At 40.9% G+C, this 27,402-nt stretch overlaps 1 protein-coding gene across 5 annotated transcripts in view; it reads right to left on the bottom strand.

The window, feature by feature from the left end:
* Window positions 1–27,402, bottom strand: part of LOC134209120 (PAN2-PAN3 deadenylation complex subunit PAN3) — a 172,975-nt gene that overhangs the window by 128,989 nt on the left and 16,584 nt on the right. For 2 of the 5 annotated variants that reach the window (XM_062685101.1, XM_062685103.1), the window contains exon 2: window positions 23,733–24,602. The exons of 1 other annotated variant lie outside the window; for it this stretch is intronic. The gene's annotated coding sequence lies outside the window, so the exon portion shown is untranslated. Of the gene's footprint in view, window positions 1–23,732; window positions 24,620–27,402 lie in introns of those variants that run through there. 2 more of the 5 variants (XM_062685102.1, XM_062685104.1) reach the window with 2 other exon arrangements.

Below are 27,402 nucleotides of genomic sequence, written 5' to 3'. Positions count from 1 at the left end.
ATTTAAATTTTGACAGATAAACAACATTTCAGTCCGCATTCTGTTTTGATGTATACCATATGTATACCAATTTCTGTTATCGAAGTCGTCGCTCCTGCTCGGGACCTCGTTGTGCTCTCTCGTAGTTGTTGTTGGCGATGTGTCCGCTCGCTGGACTAGATCAGCTGCAGCTTCGGCCTAATTCCGTATTCCTGGTGAACTTGTGAATATTTGAGTGTAGATATTCTGGTGCTGTCAGCGGTCCTTCAGATGCAAGGAGCATCTTGCTGCCCATTGAGTTATTATCTCGACGCAATACATTGTGCTGGTCCTCATGTATCGAAAAACAACCAACCTTCATAATCCTCAGGTATAGTCTGGCTTTAAGAAAATGGTCGTCGCCTTCTTGGATTGCTGAGTGCGGACGATAGGTGGTCCATCAGATCTAACTCAAATTGGCTATCAATTCGGTAGTTGTATTTCCTGTAGTTGTTGCTGATCTATTTGGTGTTGTTGATGATTTTTTCTTGTTGTTTTCGTAGATTTGTTGTGTTGTGCTGTTGTAAGGCTTTGCAGATTTCAATATTTGGTCACTCTGTCGAAGATGTGGGTTTGTTTTTTCGGGTTTATTGTTTGCATTGAGTTTGCATTACGAACAGTTGTTCGTCTGTAGATTTTTGTTGTTGTTGTTGTTTGTAGGTTTGACGTATGTTTCTTCTGATGGATTATTGTGGAAATTTTGCGGATTATTGGTGAAGGTGTTTCTGGAAATTTCATTCTGCCGGTATTCTTCCAGTTTTAACCAGTCTGGGCTCCAGCTACATTTGTTACCTGGTAGAAAGTATTTCCAACCAGCTTCATTGAAATGTATAAAACAACTTCCCTTGACTTGCACTTCAGCACTTGGTTTCACTTAGTCGCTTAGAAGAGCTCAGCAATGGCATCATGCGCAATGTTCTGATGGGCTTGGTTGGTTCTGTTTTACGTTGATGTTGAGTGGAGATTGTGGATTGTGAGGGCAGCAACTAAATTGATTTCGGTGGAGTTTTTTGTCTTGATTCCTCTGCTGTTCATCCGCCAAAGTCTTGTTTGCGAGCGTTGAGCTTTTATCAGTACTGCAGTCAATATTGGAAATAGCAGCATAAACTGACCTGATCTCCTCTAAAAGTTGCTCACACAAAGAAATGAAATTAGAGAAGTCTCCAGTTGTACTTCGTTTTGCTGCTGCTGATGTAATTTCAGTTATTGCTGCAGTCTGGCTAAGTGTAATTCAAGTCGCTCTGGCTACATTCAAGAGGTCCGGTAGTAAGTCTGTTGAGTGTTCGGCTTCCGTAAGTTGTTTTGTTCGGACCGAGCATAAATTTGGTGCCAGTCCTACCTAACAAAAAGATTGGGAAAGTTCTTGAAGTCTCCATTGACCGAAGCCTTTCGTTCCTTCCTCACTTACGCGAAGTTAAAGCAAACTTCGGATCAGAGTCAACCTAGTTTGGACCATGTATAAGCCTCATCGAATCAACAACAGAAGGCTTTGTGTTTCTTTAACCAAGAAACCTACTCTTCTCACGATGACACCGATTTCGCAAAAATCAATGAGAGACGGTCTTTCTTTTCTGACAAATGAAGAATGAACTCTACTCAACGATGCTGAGATGGTAATAATTTTATTTCCTATTCTACTTACAATTATGGATTTTCTTATGTCTAAGTTTTACCTGATCCTAACGTCTTTACCTGACCTGACGCCGATCTTCCCACGCCGTCATCACGGGTAGTTTATCATTTCTTTCGTCGTCTCTTGGCTTTGTTTATTTATTGTCTTTCGGTGACGCACCAAACCATATTCGCATTCCGACCCTATCATAAACGTACATTTTCTTATCTTTATGCTAACTTTGCTCAGACATCAACCGCCTTCCGTAATTCAACCGCGTTGGATTACCAAATCAAACTCCTTGGTCTAAAACTCTGGATGTCTACGTCTCGGAGTGTTTGAGGTTGTTGGAACCTCTATTCCTGATTCAACTTGATTTCATTTCGTCTTTATTTTATACATATAAAAGTATAATTCCGACAGTAATAATAATTATACTATTGATCCTGATCCATCATGGCAATATAGGCTTTGTCTTAATTGGAATATCCAAACACCATAACTTCCTTTTCATACGGATTTTTAAGCTTCTCTACTAGTTCCGTTTGTTGTGTTATCAAATGAATAATCTATTTCATATGTAATTGAATCGTTGGTTAAAAAATGTATGTGCTCTTTTGTCTCGCCAATCATTCTTGCTAATAAACTAACTGTTTTGTTCTAATGAAAGTAAGGTTTCAAAGTTACTTTCGCAATCTTATATGGAGGAGATGATAACATTATCACAATGAATAATTATATCTTTCGCATTGCTGTATAATACAAAATAACATTCTGCTCATTCAAAGAAAAACAGTATCCAATTTATCAAATCGTTTTGATGGGCATTTAATTTTAAGTTTCTTATGAAGGATTGCAGCAGCTACAATCAGCCTTTCATTATTACTGGTTGGTCAATCATAAAATGAGATTTATTAAATCCATATTCTCTAGGATAAAAGAATTCTTCCAAATGATTGATAGCAATTACTGATTCTTTTACTCAATCTGGTTCCATTGGTACCGGAATCACATTAAAAAGCTCAAATTGTCTCTATTCACGATAATTGGAGAGTGGCAGTACATGTCTAGAAAATCGGTAAACCAATCAATCCTGTACCAGCATCGCAGGCACAGACATCAAAATCGTGTAACGTACGGACTGGACTCTAATCCTCAGTTCATTAAGGATTTCACGGAAAGCAGACACGAGGTCTGCATAGTGCTGTCGTAACGATGACGCCGGTGGCAGCAGTCCCAGTAGAAAGCGGATCATTGAAAGGCCGTGACGCCGAAAGCAGCAGAACTCAAGAGAAATTTCCACGCAATGATCGTTTGGTTGCTGTTAGTGATCTTTTCAGGACCAACATTTTATGATAAGAAAGGGTTGATTGCAAAATTGGCGTAAGTTGCGATTCCGGGACATCAGTGATAATTTATTCTAAATAGTGACATCTTAGCGGAAAATCATCAAGTGACTGTCGAAAAGCAGCAGCCGAGAAGTGAATCTTTTACGCAAGATTGTGAGACGCTGCAAAAATGTATTCTCATGGACGAGGTCTATCGCGTTTAAGCTGCAAAAGTATCGCAATCAAGAATTCGATAACGGTCACAGCAGCCCAACATCAGGGTCAGTGAACATATTCAGAATTTAAAAAGTTTATTTCTTACACTTTACGAATCCTACGCCCAATTGGCGGTCGTGTCTTGGATAAATCCTACTACTTTTTCCGCCTGATTTTATGGAGATGCCCCATTGTTGCTTGTTTGATAAGAAAGCCTTTGTTTTTCATTCAATTAAGTCATACTGAAACCGAATTGAAACTTAAATTGTGGTTTGGAAGCTAAGGCTAAGGTAGGAATCAATGCGTTATTTCGATTTACTTGAGGATAAATAATGTTGCGAATGCAGAATTGCAAGCTTGCCTAACTAAACAATAGTCGGACTTCATTCACTAAATAATCTTATCATTAACAGGTTGATGTATGGCACACTAACAGATCGCTTTTCATTACATGATTCTTCTGATCTTACGAGAATCCCAAATACTAGCGCATTCTCCAACTGCGTGGAGTAAACAAAAAGACCTTCAAACAGAAGTGATTATTATTACCCTATGATGAGGTATGATGATGTGTAACCGTCCACACTACTTTCAGGATCTTTTTTGTTTGATCATCTGTTACTGTTACTATTGATGGCACCTTCGTCGCCAGCGCTCGAGGAGCATACAGCGCAGGTACTATCTAGCTAGCAACAAGGCAGCCACAGAAGGGTTCGCGTACCCGACAATTAAGCCGGTGTGACTATGCCGGCATGATGCCCAAACAGATCGCTGAGCCTGAGAGGCGAATGATCACCATATGCAATGCATGCAGGCGCATGGTCGGCGGTGCGAAGAAGTGGAAATACGGTGCCATATGGGCAACATTTACGAGATAAGCTATATGGTGTGCGCAAATGATGTGTCCATCGTGAGTAAAATCCAATTAGATTAATACAAGTGCTAAATCTTATAGGTACATGAGAGTTAGCTATATTGGCTTTAGGTGGAAGAAATAGTAAAAAGATTTCTCGTGAGTAAAATTTAAAAATTGAATTATTATTTTGTGCATTCCTCCGTGTGTTTTCGGGTGAGAAACGTTCTCGCCTCCCTGGGCATAGTGTAATCCATTATACTAGAAAACTAGAAACTCCCATGAAGAAAAATTGTGATAAAAGCGATAACTAATTTTATACCATTTTCTTGAACAACGTAGTGTCTAGAGTCTGCCTACAACGTTATTAACCAAAAGATTCAACTGAAAATAATATTCCCACCAAATTCAACCACGGCACATCGATCCCCTAGAATCTATATAGGTTGAAACCAGTTTGTATTTTCCGTCACAATAGTCATCTGACGGAGTTGAAAATCGTGATCACCGTGATTTCTACCGCCCCCGTAAATATGATAATTCAACCACAGCCATCATTGACAGCTCAGACAAAGCCTAACCAATTCCGAGCTCCACATAAACGACACAGTTCGGAACGTGTAACGGGTTATTCCTTTTGTCGAGGCTTATGCAAAGCCTATAACCCCTGCTTATCGCCGCCATATGATTCACAAACGTTAGGAAGTGGTTCTAATCGAACCACTTCATGAGGGAGGACAGTAAAACGTGTTGTGATGTAGGGGGAATGACGGCTTTGGCAGGTTTTGTTCTATTATTGTCAGTTTTATGACTGATTCTGCTCAAATTTGGCCTGAACATTCTTTGCATATCAAAGAATATTGTGGCCAAATTTCATCAAATTCGGTCGACAAAAACCCCTCTGACAATAATAGAACAAAACCTGCCAAAGCCGTCTTTTCCCCTATATAGTCTATAAATTGTGATGCAATTAACAAAAAAACTTCAGGGGTATCTAGTAGAGGGTAACATTTTTTTTGGTAATTTTCCAAACTAGAAGTGTTACGAAAAAGTGAGTTCAGTCTTTACATTTTCAAATTCAGCGAATGTTTCCAAAGTAAGTTTTTCAACAGTTTACGCTTAATGCTAAAATAATTTCCAAAAAGTATACACCACGTTAACCAATGGCGTTTTGCGGTGCAATAAAGTTAACAAGCTAATGATTTCAATGCATTTTTTATATTTATTTTCATAAGTGCATTCAAAGCCACCTTCCCCTATCATACAAACTGATCGCCTCGTGTATCAAGAAATCTAAGCACAAAGGAAAACCAACGAAAACTCAATTGAAAGCCACTGACGAAGAAGTTCGGAGGAAAGAGGCACGCTTTCGAACAGCTGATTCGAAGAAATATCGCAGCACTGCACAGCGGGTGGGACAAAGATTGAATGCAAAGGAGGACGCGGTTTTTCTCTGTTTGGTCCGTGTGCTTGCAAAAATAGCTCGTTATATCAGATCTTCAAGATAACAATCATAACTAGGGTTGGTGTATTAGTTATAGAAGATTGGTAATTTTAAATCGAATCAAGTCTAGATCGAGAAGTTTGAAATTCTTTAAGATAAATCCGTGGACTAAAATTGAGGTGAAATCACTTTGTTGGTGGAGTGTAAGAAGAAAGACTGCGTAGAGAGAGAGAAAGTATGAGAAGATATTATAATGATGGCACAATAAAAAATGATAAACAAAGGAAATTGCGATAGTAATTGTATGTATGGGTCATAATATCTGGCAAAGTAATGAATTTACCCATGTAAGCATGACATAAACTAATCCCTAATAGTAAAATTAGCAATAGGGTAAATTCATTACTTTGCCATACCAGATACCATATACGGGATACCAGAGGATTTATTTTCTTCTTCCCTATGAAAGATGCTACGAAGTGATTATTATGGAATTTGTTATGATGTTGCAGCATAGTGTTGATGTGGCTAACTAGCAAAGCATTCCTCTGAATAAAGCAACTTAGTCATGAATCAACCCCAAAAATAAATATGAATATTGAGAATCACACTCCATTCATTTGCCAAAATCGAATGGTGTCTGTAGCAACATTATCGAAGAAGCCACAAAAAAACCAAAAATTCACGAACGCTTCTCGACTGAATCGGCTGACTGATTTATTCCATCGGAGTGCGGAAACAAAACTAGCGAAAACATAGCCAGTGTCTAGTCACTGTAAGAACCAGTTTGGCGTATATTTTTCTCCAAATAATGTTGCACCACGCAGCTCGACCGACCTGTCGAAATGTATGCCTGTCTGGCTCGACGATCGAGCCACGAAGGCAGGCATTTGTATGCGGCTGTCGCGGTTCGAAGCTTTGTCCAACAATTGTCGATCCAATTTCGAACATGGTCAAATATGTGTATCAAGGTTTTATGGCACTTGGTGTAGTGTTGATTGGCTATTAATTCCGATTTGTTTTTGCGTGGCACAAGGACTGAAGTACACTTAATGAATTTTAAACCTGCTGAAGTGAGTTTTGGTTATGGATCTACTTATCAGCAGTACCTGGCCTTTAGGTCAGGGCGATCACCCAACTCATAGCTTAGCTAGTGACGTACTCTTCAAGTACAGAGATAGTAATGGTTTTAGGCATGTGTGGATTTTTAAAAAATATTTTGCATTTTCCCTAGATTTAACACGTTTTAAGCAGATGTTAAATAAAACACAACTTCAAAATATACTTCATATTTAACCGAGGTAGTGCAGCTTATTCGTCTTTGATTTCCGCTATCGAGGAGTGTGTTATCAACAGACGGGGTTACTGTCGTTCAGGTTATGCTCAGGTAGAGGAAAATGGCCTTTAAGCATCAGAGGGTAGAACACTTCAATCCATTAACATCACTAGAAGAATCATTCACACCACTTCTATAGCGAATAATTCCACTTTGTGTTGGGTGTTTTGTTCCATGCCCATTTTTCAAACTCAAGTTGAATGTCTTAGAAAATTGCAATACATTGCACAACTGCCTGGATGATACTAGAGCCTAGGCATAACAGCCAGGACTTATGGGAGAAATACCTATGTCCCATCCCTGGATGTAGGATCAGCAAGGAGGGACACAAATCTTCTTAGCTATGTCCTTCCCAAAGCCACTATTACATACACCCCCTTAATATTGAAATGGTTGGTACGGCTGTACGGCCCGTTTCTTCCTTTCGTAAATTCAAAACTCTTGGTTGATCATGTTATTCATTACTGAATAATCTGATTGCCGCGGGTTTATGAATTATCTCCCAATTCCAAGTCTGCACGGTGGGCCTGACCGTTTTAATATTTGTATCATATTTCTTATATACTGCAAATATTAATGCTGACAAGAAAATTCTCGAAAACACAACCGACATTTCCAGGATGCTTTTCAATACTGGCTGTGCATGTGCTAAGACAAGACAAGATACATTGTTGTATAACTGCACACAATATCCCTTATTCATACGGGCAGGGCTGTTAAAACTGAGAAAATTTTAATCCGCGAAATTCGCGATAAAAAAAAAGGAATCCGCGAATGCAAAAACCAAACTGCGACCAACCCCAGAAGTACCCAATCTAACCCTTAATTCCCTCTGGTCGAAAGATAAACTCAATACGAAGAGATTTCCGAAAAATTGCGTTAGATTGATGTTTATCCAACAGTTGACTAGACCGAACAGAACGCCTGGTAGCATACGAAAACAATATAGAATCAGAACGCTGTTTTTCAGCTAGATAACTTCATTAGAGTTTTTGAAGACAATATTTTCAAACTTGCGGTGCTGCAAGAAACGACCAGGAGATAGATGGACCGGGTTAGGCGACGTTGTTGGAATTGGGGAGGTGTGAGGCCCTCCCAGCTGACCTTATTGGAATCCATAGTTAAGGTTGAAGAAGGGAGTTTAGAACCCGAGTTAAGGTTCCCAGGATGCCCAATCACTGGGGGGTGGGGACTTACAACCATGGGAGAATTCAAGGAAAGCTTATCCTCGGAATGCCCGTGAAGCCGTTTGAATTAGATGTTTTTGCCTTTTTGCCTTTCTCGTACAACAAAGTTGTACCGAAAGGCTATTATTTCACTCCGAAAATGAACTTTTTATAGAAGTTTCGGAGACCCATAGTGTTATATACCAATCGACTCAGCTCGACGAGCTGAACAAATGTCTGTCTGTCCGTGTGTATGTATGTGTGTGCACAAAAGCTAAGATAATTTTTCATATAGTAATCCTTAACCGATTTCCTCGCAACAAATTTCATTCGACAGGGGGCAAAGCCTAGTTGATCACTATTGAATTTTAAAACGATCGACCGTTGCGTTTAAAAGTTATAAAGAAAATGGTACATCGAACCATATTCACCATATAAGGTTGGTTTCTTAGCTAAATGCGAGAAAGGCAGTATCACTACTCGGTGAATTAAGTTAGGTTTTTTCTCGGACTAATGGCTTTTCAGTCTGGCGAAGGAATTGAGACGTAACGTTTTTTTATGTCCAACGTTTCGGACTGTGGTCTTGGACTTCTTCAGTGAGCTACAATACAGATTAATCCACCTAGCGTTGGTGGTGCCTTTCTCGCATTTAGTTAAGACACCAACCTTATATGGGGTTTATATGGTCCGATGTACTATTATCTTCATAACTTTTAAACGCAATGACCGATCGTTATAAAATTCAATAGTGATCAGGCTTTGTCCCCTGTCGAATGAAATATGTTGCAAGAAAATCGGTTAAGGATTACTATACGAAAAGTTGTCTAATGTTTTTTATAGCTTTTGTGCACACACATACACACATACATACACACGGACAGACAGACATGTGCTCAGCTCATCGAGCTGAGTCGATTGGTATATAATACTATGGGTCTCAAAGGCTTCTATAAAAAGTTCGTTTTCGGAGTGAAATGATAGCCTTTCGGTACAACTTAGTTGTACGAGAAAGGCAAAAAAAACATGTTTTTATAAAAACTTTTCCTAGTTAAATTTTTTTTCCCATAAAACCCCACTTAAAAGAGTACCGCCTTTCGTGGAGTGCAACAAGCCATGCAATTTTTGTCGTTTATCGATTTTTGTCTTCCAGAGTATCTGTGTAGAACATTGAAATTAGTTTTGCTATAGCTTGAGCCTACCTGCTGACACATTACCGTAACATTTATACGGTTGCGTTGGTGGATAAATGCTATTTTTATGTTACACACTTATTAGGTCTGCCACCTACTACACTTCAAAATGGACACTGGTGTATCTGATAAATATTAGTTAGTATTGAATGTTGGGGGAGAAAGAGACAAGTTGTGAAAAGTGCTATTGCTGTTTGTCATGTGCATTGGTTGTGAGAGATTTTGAAGTCTGGCTGTTGAATCTTGATCTTGCATGCTACGTGGAACTGATGACAACGGAGATGTTGAGAATGATGATATCGGCGGTGACTGTAGAGATTGTGATAGAGATTGTTGCAGCTGGTTTGTTTTGGTTACACTCTACGAGAGGCGGTACTCTTTAAAGTGAGGTTTTATGGAAAAAATGTTAACTAGGGAAAGTTATTATAAAAACATGTTTTTTAAAAAAATTGTAGCTCCCTGAAGAAGGCCAAGATCACAGGCCAAAACGTTGGAAATTTAAAAAAACGTAGCGTCTCATTCCTTCGCCAGACTGAAAAGGCGTTAGTCCGAGAAAAAATGTATGGTACAGTCGTTTCAAAGCTTCATTAGATGTTCCTGTATGAGCACCCACCTGTAAGGAATGCAGATATCCCATCCCGACCAGTTAGTCATAACAAAATTATATCAAAATAACATCTGCAAAAAAATTGTTGTAAATTCTCTGTACCGGATGAAGAACAGAATATTATATGATCGGCATAACATGATTATAACACAATGTGATATAATAAATTTGAATAGCAATACTTTTAACCAGTCTTGCAAAATGTCGTGACCATCACCAGATGATCAGATATGAAAACAAAAACCACCACGCTTTTAAACGTTGTTCTTTACTGACAATCACTGCAACCCTTTCGTAACGTATTTTGTATGGAAGGGTTCTAAAATTTGTATGGGCCGTAACGCTCGGACACACACCCCTCCCACCCCCTAAAGCGTTATGTAATTTGTGAATGGCCCTTAACTAAGTTTTTCCAAATTCAATCTAGACTATCTTTTGAAAAGGGCCAAACTTTGTTTTGCTGAAATTTTCAAATGGATATAATCGAAAAACAACGCATCCTACACAAAAATGTTGTATGGGTGACTATCGCTAAATCAGTCAAACTTTCTAATAAAGATATTGGAAACAATTCAAATTGAGCCCTACACTGAAAGTAAAATCAGTTTTGAAAATTAAAACTCAATTTGCGAAAAAACGACCTTTTTGATTTGAATGAAATTGTGTCTCATGATAGGTGATTATGTTCCCTACCAACCGTCCATACATCGCAAGCTGGGAACTTTGAAGGAAAAAAGTTTTTCTAACAAAAACTTTTTCATGTCGGAATTATTTTCAGTGTATTTCCATCTGTTGCGACCAGTTACGACCTAAACATTGTACACTGATTGACTGTACAGGAATATTTTAATATAGGGGCAATGACGGCTTTGGCAGGTTTTGTTCTATTACTGTCAGGGGGGTTGTTTATGACTGATTATGCTCAAATTTGGCCTAAACATTCTTTGCATATCAAAGAATATTGTGGCCAAATTTCATAAAATTTGGTCGACAAAAACCCCCCTGACAATAATAGAACAAAACTTGCCAAAGCCGTCTGTTCCCCTATGTATGTATGTATATGTTAAATTCACTGACATTCCTTGACACTCAAAAAAAAATTCCGCTAAGAAAAAAAAATTGTTAGAAAAACTTTTTTCCCTTAAAAGTGTCAAGCTTGCGATGTATGGACGGTTGGTAGGGAACATAATCACCTATCTTGAGACACAATATCATTAAAATCAAAAAGGGCGTCTTTTCGCAAACGGAGTTTTAATATTTTTAAATTGATTTTTTTCAGTGTAGGGCTCAAATTGAATTGTTTCCAATATCTTTATTAAAAACTTTGACTGATTTTGCGATTTTTTTCATTTCTTCAGCAGAAACATTCGTTATAGTTTCCGATGGGTTTATATGATATTTTCTAATGCGAAAATTACGAGTAAAGTTGAGCAAATCGTAAAAAACTAAAATTGTGATTCCTATGCGAACTTTGCATGGGCAGTTCGGAACGCATATTCTCGCCTACTATGCAGGACAACGTCTGCCGGGTCGACTAGTCTTTATAATAAAAATGAAATGGTCTGTGTTCGTATCCGCATAACTCGAAAACGGCTGGATGGTTTTTCTTTATTCCTTCTGCAAAAAGGTTCGTTATCATTCCCGACGGGTTCATATGATATTTCCTCATGCGAAAATCACGAGTAACGTTGTGTTAATCGTGAAAAATTAAAATTAAGTATCGTATGGAAACTTCGCATGGGCAGTTCAGAACGCGTATTTTCGCCTACTATGCAGGACAACGTCTGCCGGGTCGACTAGTGTTTTATAAAAATCTGTGTTAAGAAAAATGCTGTAACAAAATAACAAGTTCTGATATAAATCTGTTACCATCTTCTGGTCGAGATAGGTACCCCTAGGAACCTGGAATTTGGAGCATCGGCACACATAATTTTCCATAATGTTGGGGATCCCTCAAACGTCTCAAATAGTCCTGAAGAAACTCCCACAAGGTTGTGTGAGAGCCGCGTGTGTCCGGTCCGGAGCCGAGAGACGATTTGCTGGTCCCTTAGGTCAGATAAGTGAACTCACCAAAATACGAATTTTCAACTCTAACGTGAAATCTGTTCTGTTATACTCTATCGAAACATGGTGTGTGTGGCGAACACTTAACGGCTCCAGGTGTTCATCAATAGATGCCTGTGGTATACAATTCGGGCCTGGTGGCCTCACAACTGCATCTCAAACAACGAACTCCATCGTCGTTGTCACCAGATGGCCGATACCAACAGAAATGCGGGAACGGAAGTGGGACTGGGTCGGTCACACCTCACTTAAGGGCGGAAACGAAATCTGTGAACAAGCATTAGACTGGAATTCAGCGGGATATCGAAGCAGAGGCAGACCCAGAGGCTCATGGCGGCGAAGCCTCAAAAAAGAAGTAAAAAATCCGAAATCTAACCCGGCAACAGGTGTAAGCGGTAACTGGACATCGCTCAGGATGGAGATCTTTCGATTCGGCCCTTTGCACAACCGGAAGTGTACCCAAAAGTGAGTAGGTTGCTCATATCCGTCCAAGCCCTTGATTTTTCGCAGCTGTCCAGTAGTGGAAGCTCCCCGAGCAGGAGAAATTAACTCAATGATGCATCATTCTGTTATTGATTCCATACTCTGTTATGAACTAGCCTTGCATAAGAGGTAAAATGCAAAAAAAAAATACCAAGAACCTAATATGAAAAATACTTTAGGCAGGACATAATTAGGTATTTCAATACCAAGCGAATACAAATTTGTGATGCGTTTGGTATTATTACCTAAGCATGATACCTAAGCATGTTATGCCGAAAATATTTTGCATATTAATGTTTGGTGTTTAACCTCTAATGCAAGGCTAGTTCATACCATAGTTTATCGAGGTCTCCTGCTTGGGTCCCCGACCAGGAAGGCAAAACAAGATTTTAACATAATTGTAACAACATAAGTTATTTTTAACAACCGTTGTTATGATAAATTTTTATCACATTTTTTCTTAACAAAATTTTAACAGAATTAATTATATTTCATTGTTTTGTTAGAAAATTTAGTTATTTTAACAACATCCTGAATCAAGTTTATAACAGCCTATGTTAGAAAAACTGTTGAACTCAATAACACAATATGATATAAATTAGTTATTCTCTCCTGCTCGGATCTCTATGACTTATCCGTCGCGAAAGCGCTTTTTACGTACATAAGTGGAGGATATGTGCATTTCGTATCCAACGTTGCACGGTAGTACACCCGATTTTTTTTTTACACGGGGGATGCGTTCTGTGTAAAAAAAAGTTTTCAGTTCAAAATTTGAAAATCCGTGTAAAAAAAGTTTTATAATTTCTCGACGAATCATGCAAAATGGAGCAACTTTGCAAAAATTTTGTATGGGATTTTTTTAACACGGCCGTGTAAAAAAAATCCGTGTAAAAACAGAATCGGGTGTATATGCGATGTGCACGATTTTCAAGGGAGTTTATTTTGTAAGTCATTGTGATGTTGTTTGTAAAAACAAACTCTGGCGGATAATCCGATTTCATTTGAGTTTGTTTGTAGGAATATGCGATGTCAACAAATGAAGTAGGAATGAGCTTGCAAAAATAGCCTACTGTGCGGGAAAGTTTATGAATAAAATGATAAGCTTCGCTCCACAATGAGATTTTGATTAAAAATCGGTAAACGATTAGACGTTGCGAAATATTTGAAGAGATACAAAGATAGCAAGAAACGGGCCTGGGATTGAACGCACGATCTCCTGCGTATGATGCACAAGCAGTAGCTTTATCAATTGTTAAGTAGTGTTTTGATGTCAAACTTCATGGATTTAAATTTCGCTGGGAATAAAGTACATGACGTTTCATATCAAAACACATTATTTTAGCAAATGATAAAAATCGTAGTGTGAATAGGCTAGACGTCCAATTATCATGTAAAATTAATTTTTAAATTCAGCCAAAGTTCTTGATGGCAGTTAATTGAAGGGGTTCGAGGCCTGCGATAGCGTGATTAGAACAGTTAGCGACTCTGAACTAATGATGGAACCAAACACGAAAGCTTCCCATTTGAATTCCACACACTTAAACTGACATCAGTGCGAGATTGTTGTTGGTTGTTCAGGCGGCGTTGAGTCACATGTAAATCATTATAATAATCTTGAAAAGCAATAACATAAAATTTGGTGGCTATTTAGAAACACAGAGTGTTTGTGTTTCATATCATTTTGAAGTTCAGTCCGCTAAATTCAAAACTATAGGAACTATTGTATTGTAGTTAAAAATCGTTACAGTTAAATGACTTTCGGTCTAGTGTATAGAATTTCTTAGAATATTATTTTTGAGTAGCGATATAACCAATGGTATCGAGTCTCAAACGTTATTTTCTGAATAACCAAAATAATCATTTTGAATTTCCTAACAAAAGTAGATACGGTGAATTCATTAGATCATATATTTTTTTAATTCTAATCTGGCTGAGGCTTCTGCCTTCAGGAATATCCACAGTTTTTGTTCTATTTTTTTCTAAACGGTTGTGACCAACAGATTTCGGCTCAGAAAATCAAAAATTCATCAGATACTTGGAGACCAGAATCCGGCGGAAAATTTTCCCGAAATATGAGGCTTCCTTGAACACGATATTCATATTTTTAGAGCACTTTTTCGTATCAAGTTATTCAACGTAACTGTCGGATCTATTACTATCGATATCCAATATCAACACTCTAAAGGTCGCCTTCCAACTGGGGTAAAATTTCTGCAAGGTTTTGGCTGCATGAAATTTAAATGAAGTGGAATTTTGGACGTTCCGTGTCCAAATCCAGTCAACCACCCAGCAGGAAATACATGGAAGCAAAATCTGCGGACAAGATTCCCATGGTATAATGCTTGAATAAAACAAACTATAGAGATAACTTTGTCGCAATCATAGAAGCATATTTTAATCTTGACTTCTATAATCTATATGATTGCTTTACAAAACATTTGCATTAGTCAAAATTATAAATTTTGAAAATCTAATAAATTCTATGAAAATATTCACTGAGAAATAGCTAATTATGTTTTATATTTTCCTTTATTTCGTGGGACATTATCTAGAAATAAGTTAAATGCGGGACGTTTCGCGGGACGCTTTTCAGCGTGGGACAAATAGTGGAAATGCGGGCCAGTCCCGCGGACGTCTTGTCACTTTACGCTTACTTCTCATACAGTCAATACCAATTCGCTATTTTCGAAAGAGTGTAAGTATACTCAAAACCGTGATTTTCGCGACATTGTTTAAAGGAGCCGAAGTTTTCGCAACTGGAAAGGCAAATTCGCAACAAATCCGCGAAATCCGTGACTGTTGTAACAGCCCTGTATTTTAATAATTATTATCTCTACCCATTCTAACTATAAAATATTGAAACGTTAAACTTAATTTGATTGCGTACACGTTATCTAAAATTACCTTGGATTATGGATTATAATTCTTTACTAGGGAATATAGTGATCCTGAAAGATCTGGATGATAACAATAGCCTGGGCCATTTGATTTTAGATCAATGGTTGTTTTTTCATGACTTCATTTATTTATTTATTGCTGATACTACATAATTAGTCACCATCTATAGCAGTGACGAATGATGAATAGTCTCTCTGAAACGCGTGCTTATTTGATGTAAGTCTGATAAACGTTGATGAACGACGTTGCGGCGTTGCGCACTTTTAAAAACATCATGTTCTACCATCTGAAGCGTCTCGCTTATTTTTTGGGACCAATTTCGGCAGAACCAGTCTGCTTCTAATAGCCTTGCGTGCTTCTTCTTCGGGTAAATTCAAAATCAAAAGGACGTAAAACGAAGTGACGTATAAAGAAGTGCCGTAAAAGAAGGTTGAATGTATATCGTCGAAATAATTATTAGGTTTATTATCGAATAGATCCCATAGAATGTGCGTAATATTGAAATGTGATTTGTTGTAACAACAAACAAATTAGTCATATAGTGTTATCTTGTACATCGTGCTTATCTTGGGTAAACTGCGAGAAAACCTCCCGAGGCTAATCAAAATATTACCGCCGGTACTCTGCATAACAAAATCCATGAGGGGATTAAATTGATTGGGCAGCTGCTCACGACTTTTTATGATACCCGACATTTGATAAATGTTGTTTATCAAACTTGTTTACCATTGTTGAGATGAAACTGTCCAGAGTTTAAACTATTAATAGTCTCAATGCATTTTCTGAGGCCCGAATTTCAAAGAAAGAAGCAACGGACGCAATTAAGTTTTTATTTTAGCTCTGCTGCATCACTGCAAGCGTGAAATATAATTTTTTTCTTAATATGTAATTCGTCGAATAGAAATGAGCGTGGTGTCATCGAGAATGGGAGGTGAAAAAACAAGACTGGTCATTGTAAACAGCCTAGATTGGATTCAGAAAAGCGTTCCGACGATCGGAGTACATTAATTTCAAAAAACCAATATTATTCAAGTTGTACTTTCTCGTAAAACACATACTTTATTTGTTCAATTTTTAAAGTAAACATAATAGATATATTTCTGCTTTTGCATTTTTTATTTTACATTCATGAAAAATCAATATTCTTTTAGAGGGAAATTAAAAAAAAATCTAAAGTTTGTTGCCAGAGTGTTCTTCATTCTCCCAATTACTTTGTTTAGTTACTTCCGCTATACAGTAATTATTGCTTTGCCGTTCCTATAACCACACGATCGGTTGTATCCAAGTTGCTGTTGTTACTAATATTTTCAAACTGACTCTTGTGTTGAAGAAGATTAATCTGCTTACAGCTTGTTTGTGTGTTCCTACGAATCAGCACTTCATTCAGTGAGGGATTACGTTCGCTATTTAGATTGTAAAGCACTCCGACTTTGATCTGGATTTTGATTAAAAACCGATTATGATTCGTGTCACAACATCCTTCCACAAAGCGCTTCCATCAAGAAGGTTTCGCTCAGTTCGATTCAGTTGTTCATGCGCTAGTTGCTCCAAAAGCAGTCTATCGACCATTGGTTCTTCCACACTGACTGGTTCAAATCGGCTCAGGTGCGTGCGCGGCAAAGTGACTGTGTGTCTAAATCAGCAATTCGACACCGGTCGTAAATTTGCAGCAACAAGCAGTGCTCAGCTGACTGTTTGTTCGATCGTAAACCTAGAAGTTTACAGTTATTAGGATTAGCAATTGAGGTTGCACGAATTATTTGCCTATAAACTCACGTGCCATAAAATTGTATAGATACATCATATGTGAGTTCAAATGCCATTAGGATAAGGTGTTGTTCCAGTTGCACGTGAGAATATTTATTTTAATTATTGTAACAAATCGACATGCATTCTCGGCAGGCTATTGCGCTTCGAGACACCTCAATAAAACAGTTTTTTTACGTTGAGTTCTGTTACAACTAGCTGTCGTTATTGATTTGTAATTTTCAGTTATTCACATGTTGGTTAAAACGATCTATCTTTGTGATAAGAAATATGTCATTTACTAGTTGTGATAATTATGAAGATTCCAAAAGAATTATTCATTCATTGCCACCCAGCGTGGAAAATTTGCTGTATGTTTGAATTTTCAAAATGTCCTTCTAAAATTACACAGCTTGTGAAAGATGTGTTTCTTTAACCAAAACTAGATTTTTTTTTTTTGTAAATTTCATCAAATTTCTTTGTCGTAGCTTCGTAAATATGTTACCGGGAATTGACTTTAAAGAGAGGCTGCCAATCCTTTTGATTGATGGCTTCCAAGCCACTTATAAGGAGGCTTCCCAGCCTCTTGAAAGGAGGCTTCCGAGCCTCTTGAAAGGAGGCTTCCGAGCCTCTTGAAAGGAGGCTTCCGAGCCTCTTGAAAGGAGGCTTCCGAGCCTCTTGAAAGGAGGCTTCCGAGCCTCTTGAAAGGAGGCTTCCGAGCCTCTTGAAAGGAGGCTTCCAGGCCTCTTGAAGGAGGCTTCCAGGCCTCTTGAAAGGAGGCTTCCAGGCCTCTTGAAAGGAGGCTTCCAGGCCTCTTGAAGGAGGCTTCCAGGCCTCTTGAAAGGAGGCTTCCAGGCCTCTTGAAGGAGGCTTCCAGGCCTCTTGAAAGGAGGCTTCCAGCCTCTTGAAAGGAGGCTTCCAGGCCTCTTGAAGGAGGCTTCCGAGCCTCTTGAAAGGAGGCTTCCAGGCCTCTTGAAAGGAGGCTTCCGGGCCTCGTTAAGGAGGCTTTCGAGCCCCTTGAAAGGAGGCTTCCGGGCCTCTTGAAAGGAGGTTTCCGGGCCTCTTGAAAGGAGGCTTCCGAGCCTCTTGAAAGGAGGCTTCAGAGCCTCTTGAAAGGAGGCTTCCGAGCCTCTTGAAAGGAGGCTTCCGAGCCTCTTGAAAGGAGGCTTCCGAGCCTCTTGATGTCGTGTCTCTGTTTCTTAAGCTTGCGCCGTTTCTAATTTTAATTACACTTTTCCGATCACTCTGCATATACTCTCGTCCGATTTGCTGTCCGTTGCCAACCGACTCAAGCAGTTCCCCGAACTTCTCACTCTCCGTAAAATCATATTCATTTCGCAGGGGTGAGTTAATATTTTACCGCCAAACTGTTTCAGGGGTTGGAACGGAAATAAAGAATAACAAGTGAAAATGGATAATATTTATTTGATCTCAGAACTCTACACTTGAAAGGAGGTTTCCGAGCCTCTTGAAAGGAGGCTTCCAGTCTCTTGAAAGGAGGCTTCGAGCCTCTTGAAAGGAGGCTTCGAGCCTCTTGAAAGGAGGCTTCCAGGCCTCTTGAAGGAGGCTTTCAAACATCTTGACAGGAGGCTTCTGAGCCGGTTGAAAGGAAGTTTCTGAGCCTCTTGAAAGGAGGCGTCAGAACCTCTTGAAAGGAGGCGTCCAGGCCTCTTAAGGAGGCGTCCAGGCCTCTTGAAAGCAGGCGTCCAGGCCTCTTGAAAGGAGGCGTCCGAGCTTCTTGAAAGGAGGCTTCCGAGCCTCTTGAAGGGAGGCTTGAGCCTCTTGAAGGAGGCTTCCAGGCCTCTTGAAGGAGGCTTCCAGGCCTCTTGAAGGAGGCTTCCAGGCCTCTTGAAAGGAGGCTTCTGAGGCCTCTTGAAAGGAGGCTTCCGAGCCTCTTGAAGGAGGCTTCCGGGCCTCTTGAAGGAGGCTTCCAGGCCTCTTGAAAGGAGGCTTCCAGGCCTCTTGAAGGAGGCTTCCAGGCCTCTTGAAAGGAGGCTTCCTGAGCCTCTTGAAAGGAGGCTTCCAGGCCTCTTGAAAGGAGGCTTCCAGGCCTCTTGAAAGGAGGCTTCTGAGCCTCTTGAAAGGAGGCTTCCAGGCCTCTTGAAGGAGGGCTTCCAGGCCTCTTGAAAGGAGGCTTCCGAGCCTCTTGAAGGAGGCCTCCGGGCCTCTTGAAAGGAGGCCTTCAGGCCTCTTGAAAGGAGGCCTCCAAGCCTCCTGAAAGGCGGCCTCCAAACCTCTTGAAGGAGGCCTCCAGGCCTCTTGAAAGGAGGCTCCCGAGCCTCTTGAAAGGAGGCTTCCGAGCCTCTTGAAAGGAGGCTGAGGGGCCTCTTGAAAGGAGGCTTCCGGGCCTCTTGAAGGAGGCTTCCAGGCCTCTTGAAAGGAGGCTTCTGAGCCTCTTGAAAGGAGGCTTCCAGAGCCTCTTGAAAGGAGGCTTCCGAGGCCTCTTGAAGGAGGCTTCCGGGCCTCTTGAAAGGAGGCTTGAGCCTCTTGAAAGGAGGCTTCGAGCCTCTTGAAAGGAGGCTTCTGAGCCTCTTGAAGGAGGCTTCCAGGCCTCTTGAAAGGAGGCTTCCGGGCCTCTTGAAGGAGGCTGAGCCTCTTGAAAGGAGGCTTCCGGGCCTCTTGAAGGAGGCTTCCAGGCCTCTTGAAAGGAGGCTTCCAGGCCTCTTGAAGGAGGCTTCCGAGCCTCTTGAAAGGAGGCTTCCGGGCCTCTTGAAGGAGGCTTGAGCCTCTTGAAAGGAGGCTTCCAGGCCTCTTGAAGGAGGCTTCCAGGCCTCTTGAAAGGAGGCTTCCGGAGCCTCTTGAAAGGAGGCTTCCAGGCCTCTTGAAAGGAGGCTCCAGGCCTCTTGAAGGGAAGCTTGAGGCCTCTTGAAAGGAGGCTTCCGGGCCTCTTGAAAGGAGGCTTCCGAGCCTCTTGAAGGAGGCTTCCGAGGCCTCTTGAAGGAGGCTTCCGGGCCTCTTGAAAGGAGGCTTGAGCCTCTTGAAGGAGGCTTCCGGGCCTCTTGAAGGAGGCTTCCAGGCCTCTTGAAGGAGGCTTCCAGGCCTCTTGAAAGGAGGCTTCCAGGCCTCTTGAAGGATGCTTCCAGAGCCTCTTGAAAGGAGGTTTCCGAGCCTCTTGAAAGGAGGCTTCCAGGCCTTTGAAAGGAGGGCCTCCAGGCCTTTTGAAAGGAGGCCTCAGGCCTCTTGAAGGAGGCCTCCAGGCCTCTTGAAGGAGGCCTCCAGGCCTCTTGAAAGGAGGCCTCCAGGCCTCTTGAAGGAGGCTTCCGAGCCTCTTGGAAGGAGGCTTCCAGGCCTCTTGAAAGGAGGCTTCCGAGGCCTTTGAAAGGAGGCGTCCAGGCCTTTTGAAAGGAGGCCTCCAGGCCTCTTGAAAGGAGGCTTCCAGGCCTCTTGGAAGGAGGCTTCCAGGCCTCTTGACAGGAGGCTTGAGGCCTCTTGAAAGGAGGCTTCCAGGCCTCTTGAAAGGAGGCTTCCAGGCCTCTTGAAAGGAGGCTTCCAGGCCTCTTGAAGGAGGCTTCCGGGCCTCTTGAAGGAGGCTTCCAGGCCTCTTGAAGGAGGCTTCCGAGGCCTCTTGAAAGGAGGCTTCAGGCCTCTTGAAAGGAGGTGTCTGAGCCTCTTGAAGGAGGCTTCCAGAGCCTCTTGAAAGGAGACCTCCAGAGCCTCTTGAAGGAGGGCTTCCGGGCCTCTTGGAAGGAGGCTTCTGAGCCTCTTGGAAGGAGGCTTCCAGCCTCTTGGAAGGAGGCTTCCGAGCCTCTTGGAGGAGGCTTCCGAGCCTCTTGGAAGGAGGCTTCCGAGCCTCTTGGAAGGAGGCTTCCAGGCCTCTTGGAAGGAGGCTTCCGAGCCTCTTGGAAGGAGGCTTCCGAGCCTCTTGGAAGGAGGCTTCCAGGCCTCTTGGAGGAGGCTTCCAGGCCTCTTGGAAGGAGGCTTCCGAGCCTCTTGGAAGGAGGCTTCCGAGCCTCTTGGAAGGAGGCTTCCGAGCCTCTTGGAGGAGGCTTCCAGGCCTCTTGGAAGGAGGCTTCCTGAGCCTCTTGGAGGAGGCTTCCAGGCCTCTTGGAAGGAGGCTTCCGAGCCTCTTGGAAGGAGGCTTCCAGGCCTCTTGGAGGAGGCTTCCGAGGCCTCTTGAAAGGAGGCTTCCGAGCCTCTTGAAAGGAGGCTTCCGAGCCTCTTGAAAGGAGGCTGTTCCGAGCCTCTTGAAAGGAGGCTGTTCCGAGCCACTTGAAAGTAGGCTGTTCCGAGCCTCTTGACAGGAGGCTTCCGAGCCTCTTGAAAGGTGGCTGTTCCGAGCCTCTTGAAAGGAGGTTGTTCCGAGCCTCTTGAAAGGAGGCTGTTCCGAGCCTCTTAACAGGAGGCTTCCGAGCCTTTTACTAGGAGGCTTCCGAGTCTCTTGAAAGGAGGGCCGAGCCTCTTGAAGAGGCTTCCAGGCCTCTTGAAAGGAGGCTTCCAGGCCTCTTGGAAGGAGGCTTCCAGGCCTCTTGGAGGAGGCTTCCAGGCCTCTTGGAAGGAGGCTTCCAGAGCCTCTTGGAAGGAGGCTTCCAGGCCTCTTGAAAGGAGGCTTCCAGGCCTCTTGAAAGGAGGCTTCCAGGCCTCTTGAAAGGAGGCTTCCAGGCCTCTTGAAAGGAGGCGCCCAGGCGTCTTGAAGGGAGGCTTACGAGCCTCTTGAAAGGAGGCTTCCGTGCCTCTTGAAAGGAGGCTTCCGAGCCTCTTGAAAGGAGGCTTCCGAGCCTCTTGAAAGGAGGCTTCCGAGCCTCTTGAAAGGAGGCTTCCGAGCCTCTTGAAAGGAGGCTTCCGAGCCTCTTAACAGGAGGCTTCCGAGCCTCTTAACAGGAGGCTTCCGAGCCTCTTAACAGGAGGCTTCCGAGCCTCTTAACAGGAGGCTTCCGAGCCTCTTAACAGGAGGCTTCCGAGCCTCTTAACAGGAGGCTTCCGAGCCTCTTAACAGGAGGCTTCCGAGCCTCTTAACAGGAGGCTTCCGAGCCTCTTAACAGGAGGCTTCCGGCGCCCACAACAGGCGGCTTCCGAGCCTCTTAACAGGAGGCTTCCGAGCCTCTTAACAGGAGGCTTCCGAGCCTCTTAACAGGAGGCTTCCGAGCCTCTTAACAGGAGGCTTCCGAGCCTCTTAACAGGAGGCTTCCGAGCCTCTTAACAGAGCCTCTTGAAAAGTGGTTTCCGTGCCATTTAAAAATGCTTTCAATTCTCTTGCAATAAAGCAATTGAGCTTTTCAAAACAAAAGAAAAAGCTTCATGCATCTCAAATGGAGGCTTCCGTACCTTCAAATGCTAGATTTTAGTTCAAAAGCATATTCTCAACATACTATTCAACAATTTGTTTCGAATAAGTTAATTGTATTGTAGATTTTCAAAATTTGTTTTGTTAAATTTGGATTGCTAAAATTGGACGTATCGCCTTTTTGATCTTTTATCTCACAGCCCTTCATACACTGTGCTGGTTGTAGAGGGCAGGATTCATACGCTTTGATTTACTTATAAACATGCATATTATGTACAAGACCAAGTTACGAAAAAAAAATACACAATTATCAAAACTTTATTTGTGTTGCGCATATCATAGGCAGAAGCAGAACTTGTGTATATGAATTAAGCAAAAAAAGACTCCTAAGGGGTGAAGGCCATCTCAAAAACTTCCATTCCGGTTAAATAAAATCCTCTGTGCTGCATTTTTGTCGGATGACAATGTGTCACTTTTGTGGAGATCTGGGGATAACTATTGACGCATAAATTATCTAAGATTTTCTTGAAACAGTTTTGAAACAAACGTTACCGTATGCTTCAATTTGGCCTGGTGATAAAATAAAAACAAGGATGGCATTATCACCGAGGTAAGGTTGATTAAACACAGTGATGGAATTACTATGCGATTATATTGTCTCCACAGAAGAACAGTGCTATTTTATGGTGTACACAACAAGTAAGGGAAAGACCCAAAACGACCCCAAAATGCGCAGTGCGCCTTTTGGATATTCCCTCATATTTACCGTGTTTAAGATGTTCGTAACAAAACTAGACCTAAAATTCTGTAGGTTAGACTAAAAAAATGTCAAAATACTCGATAGGAAGGTAGGAAAACCGAAATTTTCCACATTTTGATGAAACATTTTGACAAGGCAAAACGCGCGTTAGTCCCTAGTGGGACTAACCTACAATGTACTACGCGTTAGCTAGCTGTTAGCTAGAGTTTTCTTTTTTTTCATTTCATCAAATGAATTTTAAACTCGATAAAATATGATTATTCGACGTTGAGTTAATTAAAGAGAATCATAGTTCGAAACACACATTAGTGTGTTTGTATTTCCCTACATTTTCATTACTTAAAGATGTCTTAAAATATTGGGACGCAAAAACTGTTTGTCAAATGACTTTTGATCGTTACTGTATCACTGGGTCTCTAATAAAAAGTGTTTCTGGGGTGATCCTACTACCTTTATGTAGGTACATGAGGAAGGCAAATGAAAAACATTATTGGCTAACGAGTAATTGAATTGCAACTTGATATGTATTGAATTCAGGTGATCTTCGCCAATCTCTAAATCGGTCAACTTCAACGTTTTCACTAAAATGTAGCTACTCATTATTTCGGTACGCAACTGTGCATCAGCTCAAGTACACCAGCAGAGTGCCAATGAATCATTTGGGGATCTACTCATGTGCAAATGGGTACATGTCGTTGTAACTAAAGCAGTAAGCAAGGTACGTAAGTTATGATCGTTTGCCCCTGCCTAGTGCCGCTGTGTGGGAATAAAACAAGGTCAACGTACATACCTGAATTGCTTTCTTTCTTCGTGTACACACACACGTTACGGGATCAATCCTCAGCCGACGACGGAACGAGTAATGAGCGATACCCTGGCCAGTGTCTTTCTCTGGCGGTGCGAGGCGGTATTGTTGCTGTTCCAGATCTACGCTTTATGGCGATAGTTGCACTGCTTCCCGGCCACCAACACCTCCGCCACCTGCAATAGCTCCGGTTCGAGCCGGCTGCCTTCGTCGCCAGTTTGGCCAACCGCTAAAAGCCACACTCTCTCTTACTCTTTTACACAAGCGCGCGCGTGCACTCACCACCCCCCGCGTTCGGTCACGATCGAGTGTTGTATTGGCTTTCTAGCGATCCCCTAGCGCGAACGATCGCTCCTCACTCGCTCGCCTTTCAACTTTTTCCTCCCCTTTAGCACATAGACGAGCAGCCGAGCCAGTTTTGGCCATAAATTGATATCGCGGCGTTGTATTTTGACTCCTAATCCCCCAACACGGTGTCTCGGTTTGGCTTCTGCTTCTTCTTAGATGACTCACTTTTCAATCCGCCGTTTTCACCAGTTGCTTCTTCTTAGCTTAGCGATCTTCACTTTTGTTACCATTGGTATCATGGCCATTGGTATTGGGACCATCATTGGGGTTCGACCGGCCACTCTATCACACAACCATCATCTTTGTCGTCGGCACTATCACCACCGTCGTCACCATCATCATCATCATCATTGTCGTTATCATTCACTATGGCAACAGCGTGGAACGAACGAAATCATATGATCGTTGTTTTGTCTCCTCTTCTTGGTCTTCTTTCGCACGCACTAGTCTACGTTTTCAGTTACGTTTCGCTTCACACTTTACCTAGACGATCACCTTTTCCTGCTGCTGGGGACGAACACGTAAGCGTCGAATGAGTGCTAGGGTGAACCAAAGTGGGAATGCAACTGCCGTGGGTGGATATCTTTTCAGACCTTATACCAGGTGTATTGAAACTTGTTTTTGCGTGTTTCTTCAAAAAACAGCTTACCAATTGAAAAAAAGGAATTCAGAATTTCCTACATGCATTAACAAAACAAAACCATTATCAACCTTCAAGAACTTCTCTCTTACTATCCTAATAATAAGATAATATTGATTGTGAAAGAACCGTGGTTTCATGAACTTTCAAAAAGTGTATAGTTATTACATTACCCAAACATTCATACAAGAGAATGTAAAGACCTGGGAGGGAGATACAGATTCAAAAAATATGAATGTTAATGAAGACCTAGCTTTAGTTGTCATGAAATGTCACCGTAGACCCAGCTGATTTTTTTTCTATAAATGGGGATTATCGATACTGATAATTTGCTTGAAAACGGTAAAGAGCAGAAAATTATATTAAACATTATCCACCAATATTTGAAATGATCATTGTTTAAGGGAGCATCCATAAATTACGTAACGCGCAAAGGGGAGAGGAGGAGTTGGCCGAAGTGTGATAATTCATACATTTTTTTAAATGATTAATACAAAAAGTGTGACATAGGGAGGGGGTTAAGAAGGTCAATTTTTGCGTTACGTAATTAATGGATCTTCCCTAACAAAAAAAGCTTGCAATCGAACTGTGAAACTCGTTGTGTCGATTGTATAGAGAAAAGGAGACATCAGAAAAGGACGTATGACAGTCCACGCAATCGGTAGACAAGAAATACGTAACAGAAGAGAAAATTGTTTGGTGTGAACAGTAAAAGCAGAAAATGCTGAAAATTAATGTAAAACTAATGGACTACATGTTGGTGTTATCCCTTACTTTAAGTTTTAAAATATCAAATAACATCATTACTTTTTGGAATGGGAGATAAACATCGAGATAATTCTTACTTCAACAACTCAAACAAAAACAAAATTTATCATGCTTCTATTGTCCAACTTTCGTTGCTCCTTTTCTGCATCCCCATTTAGTTCTTTGTACACATTATTCGAGGTAAACTGAAAATCTCCATTTGCACTACTGTCTTGCAGCGCCCGTCGCACGGTGGAGTAGCTAGAACAAATGGCTGGCCAAAAACCCTTTCTCGTTTTTCGAACTTTTGCATAGTATTATATTTTTAGAATATTCTTCAATACTATCTCCATTATGTGCCATTGAAAATTTTACGTTTGTTCCTTATTAGTATTAATGACAACCTATCAAAAATTATGTTATGTTAATGGTTTTTAGCGTGCCGTAAGACAAAGATCAGTTACCACTGCTGACTAATCTAAACAACACATATAATGTTAGGTTTATAATACACAAAACATCATTTATAGACTGCCCTAGGACCTCCATGAGTTGAAATGAATTATATTTAACATTAAGATATTATTTCATAAACATAAATAACATGGAGTTTTTGACATTTTTTAACAAACTTCATTATTAAAAAAGTAGATGTACTCTATTGTATTCCGCTACGAGATTGTACACACATGAAAATATAGGCTTTCATCTTTCCATTGCGGGTTAAAGATTATCCGCACTCGTCCGCAAACGAATTTGCGAGTAACTTCAAAATAGGTTGTTTTCATATTTTCCGCCATTGTTTTTAACAGTATATAGGCAGAAAAATTCCGCAGATAACTTTTTCTGGTTTTCGAGGCATTCGACACATAGATATAATTGAATACAATAGTAACATACTCTGTTTTTTGTTATTTATTCGTTCATTTGGTAGGCTCAAATGTTGTAGGGCGTTACGGAGCCGATTAAAAAAAAACTTTTTAATACAATTTTGTAACCTAACCCTCAAATAATAATGTTAGTTTGAGGCATCTGCTGCAAAAGATATTTTAGTTACTAGATAAAAATTGTCGCTTCGGTTCCCTTTGTTCTGCTGTCCGAAACATGTGGTACATACCTGTCAAATCGTATGTATTTTCCTTCTTTGACATTTAGCTCCCCTATCCTCACCAGCAAAAGATGTTCCGGACAGCGACGACAGCGACAATCTTTATCTAGTAACTAAAATATCTTTTCCTGCTGCTCATTTAAATCTCTACAAAGCATAGCGCATGCTCCATTATTTTTCATCTCCTTCCCGCTAACCAATCTTTCGAAAAATCTAAATATCAATTGTATTGAATGTGGCGATTGCATTGACAACAGATATGTAAATCTCGATATAACTTAAATACATCATAGTTGATATTATGTAGACAAGTTGAACCAAAGAAATAATATGGGGTAGGGGATAAAACGGGCAAGTGCCACTTCAAGCTAAATAGAAACAATTCGAATAAGCAATCTACTTGGTCTTAAGTGAAGTAACCACTTGAGGCAACCTTGTACATAGGACCAAAACAGGAAATAGAAAGAAACATTTCCTCTCCATAAATAATCGATCCTATGTTATTGTAAGATGAAGATGATTTAAGCAAAAAGTTTATGAACGACCCATAAGGGTGCAAAAACAATAGCCAGACTTTTGTTTAATCATTTTCAAATTTTCCGATGCAACTGATGTTATGCGTGAGTAATCAGTGTTGATTGTACGTTCTGGGTAGCTTTCGCTGCTAAAAATATAATAAACTTGTGAAATAAGAGCTGAAAATCTAATGTTTTGTTTTGAATCGATTAATGTTTACCTTTCTGTAATAGGCCCTTATCAAATGCTACGCGAGATTTTTCATTTTTCACGTTTCCCACGCTAGTTAAGGACAA

The sequence above is a fragment of the Armigeres subalbatus genome, chromosome 2 (assembly GCF_024139115.2).
Source record: "Armigeres subalbatus isolate Guangzhou_Male chromosome 2, GZ_Asu_2, whole genome shotgun sequence".
Classification (NCBI taxonomy): Eukaryota; Metazoa; Arthropoda; class Insecta; order Diptera; family Culicidae; genus Armigeres; species Armigeres subalbatus.
This window is presented reverse-complemented; position numbering and strand designations above follow the sequence as displayed.